This window comes from Salvelinus alpinus, chromosome 3 (assembly GCF_045679555.1).
Source record: "Salvelinus alpinus chromosome 3, SLU_Salpinus.1, whole genome shotgun sequence".
NCBI lineage: Eukaryota > Metazoa > Chordata > Actinopteri > Salmoniformes > Salmonidae > Salvelinus > Salvelinus alpinus.
In genome coordinates, this window is record NC_092088.1 from 25,025,420 (window position 1) to 25,031,476 (window position 6,057).

Sequence of the window (6,057 nt, forward strand, 5' to 3'; positions counted from 1 at the left end):
GAGGAGAGAGAGAGAGTGAAGATTGTGACAGTGCATGACCATCTGGGTCGGGGCTGGGTGGTTATGGTTGGAGGAAAGAGAGACAGAAAAGGAAACAAAGTAGTGATCAGAGACCTGGAGGGAGGTTTCAGTGAGATTAGTGGGCGAGCAGCCTCTAGTAAAGACGAGGTCAAACATTTTGCTTGCCTTGTGAGTTGGAGGAGATTGGGAAAGAATGAGGTCAACTCGGCAGAACCGTCTTTGTTTCGGTGTCAGACCTAGTTTTGCGACAAAACCACCACTGACACGACCGGCGCTTACAACATGTACAAAAATGTCCATGAATTGTAATCCGGGTAATAATTCACATTTCCTGTTGCTAGCTAGAACGTGGATTGACGTGGGCTTTATAACGTTAGATAGCTAGATAGCTAACTTAGTCCCGCCAGAGTCATGCCATCTGCTAGGTTGCCTTACTGACAGTATTTGAATGAATGCCACTTAATAAATATTATCCTCACAACTATGTTATCAAAAATGGTGTGTTTATAGCAATAATAACAATTAGCAAACATGAATGACAAGCAAACAACCATGAGCCCTGTCAAGATGCCTTGTCAAGATGCTCAAGCTAGCTGATGCTAGCTAGCTGCACGTTAGCTTCCAATACAACGCAAATCGTCCATCAATTTAAATGCATTATGAAAAAAGAAATAATAACAAAATCATAATAACAAAAAATCAATCACCAACTTACGTGTAGAGTTTAGATGTTTGGTGAAGTTGAAAGCTGAACACGATGGCATCTTCAGGTTCTTGCTGCGTCTTTTTCTTCTTGATTCTGTTATTCTAGTGCAAAGAATTACATTTACATTTACATTATAGTGCAAAGAATTCCCTCGGCTCCTTGACCTACATTACGCACAAGCAGGTCCCGGTCACGCGTGTGTGAGTTTTCCCTTCAGAATGTGCATGTGACATACTGTAAGCTCGCTCAAGTCACAGCATTAATTTAAAATGTCAATAACTTTGGCTATGAGTGATGGAGAAAAAAATCGGCCTCTAAGACAATTACTTGAAAAATGCATTGGATGTTTGGTTTACAATGTTGATGACTGAAGTGTCTTATTTACATTTTTAAAACGTGATTTCTCTATGGGGTCGTCAATGGGTATTGTCTTTCTAGGCCGTACTTCAGTTCAACTGCAGTACCGAAAATGCCCTCTGAGCACAGTGGAAAGTGTCAATTCATATCAGAGTCAATACATGTTGAAGTGTAATGACTCGAACATGTTAGAATCACCTTTGGCAGCGATTACAGCAGGGAATGTTTGTGGGTAAGTCTCTAAGAGCTTTCCACACCTGGTTTGTGCAACATTTGCCCATATTTATTTTCCAAATTCTTCAAGCTCTGTCAAATTGGTTGTTGATCATTGCTAAACAACCTTTTTCAGGTCGTGCCATAGATTTTCTGCAATATTACTTCAGTGCCTTGTTGCAAACAGGATGCATGTTTTGGAATATTTGTATTCTGTACAGGCTGCCTTCTGTTCCACTCTGTCAATTAGGTTAATATTGTGGAGTAACTACAATGTGGTTGATCCATCCTCAATTTTCTCCTATCACAGCCATTAAACTCTGTAACTGTTTTAAAGTCACCATATCTTTGTAGTGACTGGGTGTTTTGATCAGGGGTTGGAACCGGTTCAGGGAACAGAACCAAAAGCTGGAAAATAACTACATTTTCCAAGGAACAGAAACGGAACCTGGAACGAAAGTGATCCACACTGTTGCTGAACAGAACAGTCCTTTTAAAAGCATGGGAAGCAGTCAATAACGTTATTTTACGTTCCAGTCATTTTGTTTGTCCAACAACAAAACGCAACAAAGCGACTATGTAAAGACCTCACTCTGTCACTCAGAAACGTATTCCCGTGTCAGCCCGCTAGCTGAAAATCTTTACCTGTGCGTGTTCAGGCTACCTGCCACTCTAAAGTATAGGCTACTGTACTGACATTACAAGCTTGATTCAGAAGATAGAGAGATTTCTTGATAGCTAGAGAAGAATGGGATTAACTTTTTCAGTGCTAATTAAGGATACTTTAGGCCTAGTTATCACGTTTCACGTTGGATTTATTAACTACAAAAAGGTAAGACTTGTTTTTAAATCTGGAACTGTTTCACGTTGGATTTATTAACTACAAAAAAGCTAATACATGTTCATACATGCCCAGAGAGCTCCTACTTTTAAGGGGTAAGCGGGTTGTCTCTCTCCCTCTCTCTCTCTCTCTCTCTCTCTCTCTCCCTCTCTCTCTCTCTCTCTCCCTCTCTCTCTCTCTCTCTCTCTGTCTCTCTCATGCTATTTTTTTCTAATTACACATATACCATATCCTTCTTCATATTCCGTTGTCTTCTTGCTCTGTACACCTCCCTCTCTCCATTTTTCTTTCTCTCTCCATCACTCTCTCTCATTCCCCAGTCTGACAGAGCGAGGCAGACGCTCGTATTTACTCATGGCTCCAGGGGCTTGTGGCTCTCGATTAGCAAACCAGTGCGAGTCAACAGTTGGTACATCCCCAGGACAAACTATCATACCCCTCACCCCTCTCCGATACATACACACATACATACACACCGCTGCCGGTCTGCCGCCCCCCAGTCCCGTTCTCTACCAGACAGGCAGCCGATGGTGGGCGGGGGGGGGGGGGGGGGGGGGTTGTGTGCACTCGCACCCTAGCGATACATTTCCCAAAGCCTTCTCCGGGGGCCGTCACCCTATTACCCTCCAGCGTGTTCTCCAAACATACCAGGGGGCAAAGGGCACGTTGTCTGTTTGACAACATGCACGGCGCGGGCGCCGGGTTGTTCAGGTAGTTTGAGTTTTGCCTTTCGGACTCAAAGACACCCCAGTGCACTTCAGCCACACTGAGTGTCCATTGAACTCTCCAGTTAGACATGGAAACTCAAAGGGACACATACGCTACGGGGGAGCGAGAACAGAGGGCACGTCATCCATCAGTGGGTGGTTGTTGGTGAGTGGTTTGGTGGCGGGCTGTGGTTCTATTCCGGTACTGGACTCGAGCCACTCTGGGATAAGACATACCGTCCCTTGCCATGGTTTCTTATGACACCCGTAATGTCATGTCTATGGCAGCCCTATGGCGGCCTTTTGAAGGTCTTATGACACCTCACACACCGAGTAGAGTGAGCGGCAGCAACACTGAGCATTGTTAGATTGTAAGGATGTGCGCGCAGGGCTGCAGGTCTCACTACTGCAGGACAGTTTTTTTTCTCTTTCTCGGCTGCAGTGCCACCGTGGAGAAAGTAACAGCGACCATATTGTGAGCAGTGGGAATTGGGCAGGCCCCAAATGACATCACTGCGCCGTAGGGAAGAACAGAGAGAATGTTTTTTCCTGTTGTTTTCCGGAAGGCAGTGATCAATTTAATTCCACCCTCATCACTCCTTCTCTAAGGGGTGAAAAAAAGAGAGGGAGAGAATAGAAAGACGATGGGGCACTTCTCTCGCTCGTTCCCGAAACGGGCCGGGTCACGCACCAAATAAAAAAACACTGAAAAGGGAAAGGGCCGAGGCTGTTGAGACTGTTGGGGATTCTTTCTCTTTTATTTAAATTTTCAGAGACATGAATAAGGGTAATTATGCTGGAATGTAATGAGGTCACTCTACCTCCCCAATTAAAAGTTGCCAGGGATGTTTACGGAAGAATGGTGGCAATTTCAGCAACCACCCCCCAGTCTGCTGATTCACAGCATAGAGTACAAGGAGTCCTTTGGATCGCCTCCCGTCATTGCTCCGCCCCTCCTTTCCAAGAACATTGTCCATGTGTCAGTCAGGGCGAGGACTCAGTGTGCCCACCGGGCAGATAGACAGACAGACAGACAGTCCATAGAGAGTGTGTAGACCCACCGCTAAGACCTTGCTTTTCCAGGCAGCCATTGTCTAAGGATGCCCAGAGTCATCATGACCACAGAGGATGACCTCTCACCCCCCCCTTTCTCCATTCTCCATGTGTGTGACTCAGACAATACGTGCCTAAATATGAGTGTGTATGAATACAATATACAAACACAAGCATGTGGGTGTTAGCAAGGATGTTTCCACTTTCAGTCGCATTAGTGCAGAGTCCCCAAGAATCCCTAAGAGGCCTAGTTCAAAGTCAAATCCGGCAGTCACATCACAAACGCATCGAGCTGTTCACAATACGATCACAATGAATCGTAGCCTGTGATAAAGCACTGTGTTTCTTTGTCCCAAATGGAATGTCATATAGAACCTGGGAACTTGTCTGACGTTCAGATTGACTTCAGATTGCCTCGAGCAGACCTGCATTCAAATACTTTGAGCATTTGATCTAGCCTGTCTGGAGTGCCTGGTGGGTGGGGGTTTGGAGTTTTGGGACAATTCTATTGATCCATTAAGTCAGGCAGGCTCAATTAAGCAGATCAAGTATTTTAAATTATTTTCTTTTTCTTTGACGTAGAGTGGGCCTTCCCAATAACGAGGTGGACCAATTTCATAAAGAGCTCAGGCAACAATTTATGATTTCTTTTTTGTTGTCGTCAGGGGAAGAAAAGTCACTTTGATGCTGTTTACTGGCTAGTTCTGCACCAAAAAAAATCCTGAAGAATAAAAAGAGAAAGCTTCAAAAGTATCCTGTTAACGGGACACAGATTTTTGTCATGCTTCCCGACCCATCTGCTTCAACTTAGGGCTATGAAGCTGGAGGAGTGAGGGGTGGGATGTGAGGGCTGGTGTTGGGGGCTGTAGAGGGATGTAATATTTAGAGAGGACAGTGGAGGAATGTTTTGGAATGAGAAGGAGGATGAGGAGGGGTGTGTGTGTGTGGGGTTGGGGCCTACTATGTTAGGTGTTGAAGAGTATTTCCAAACAGCAACAGGCAAGCCACATTACTCAAATCTCTGTATAATCTAAAATAGCCCCTCTCTTTAGTCCCGTGGGGAATCAGAACAGATTGGGAAGTCTGAAATCTTTTTGGGGGGTCAACACAGTTACCCCTGGTGATGCTCTTTGTCTTAGTGAAGTATTGATGCCCCCCTTTTCCGTGTCCTTTTCTCTCTTCTCCTTTATTTCCCCCTCTGTCTCCTACCCCCTCTGTCTTCTGCACCATTCTAACAGTCCCCTAAGGACCCTAGGACCCTAGTCAGCCAGTCTGGCTGGGGCTGCCCCTGGTGGTGCCTGTGCTGGTTAAGCTCCCAGTGGGCCTTCCTTGGGAAGCAGTCTGTTTGTAAAAAGCGGGGGGCCCTGCGCTCGTAGCCACAGGGAAGGGGGCTCGCTATCTGTGCTCGGGCCGACCCCCTAATGCACCCTTGCCGTGCGCCCTATTGAGGCCTAAGGAAGCGTGAAAAATCGCTTCAAAAACCAAAGTGCTAAGTCTCCTTGTTATACAAGGCCAATTTTCGGCACCGACCCCACCCTTCCAGCCCTCACTCTGTGTGCCCCCCCCCCCCACCCCTCTCTCACACACTTCGTCAGGCTCGGCGGACTTCGTTAAAGTGAGCCAGGGCCCTTTATCGCATTATTTAATTGGCCATTCCACAGCAAACTGCTACTGCCGTGTCCCCCTGTTGCTCGCTGCCCCCCCCCCCTTCCTCCCTCATCCTGCCTCCCCCCAACTCCACCCCTCCTCCTTTCCCTCTCCTGACTGTCCTCCCCCACCCGCCCTCTTCCTCCCTCATCCTGCCTCCCCCCAACCCCACCCCTCCTCCCCCCAACCCCACCCCTCCTCCTTTCCCTCTCCTGACTGTCCTCCCCCACCCGCCCTCTTCCTCCCTCATCCTCCCTCCCCCCAACCCCACCCCTCCTCCTTTCCCTCTCCTGACTGTCCTCCCCCACCCGCCCTCTTCCTCCCTCATCCTGCCTCCCCCCCAACCCCACCCCTCCTCCTTTCCCTCTCCTGACTGTCCTCCCCCGCCCCCCCCCCCTCTTCCTCCCTCATCCTGCCTCCCCCAACCCAACCCCACCACTCCTCCTTTCCCTCCCTCCCTCCCTCCCTCCCTCCCTCTCCTGACTGACCCCCCCCCCCCGCGCCCCCCACCC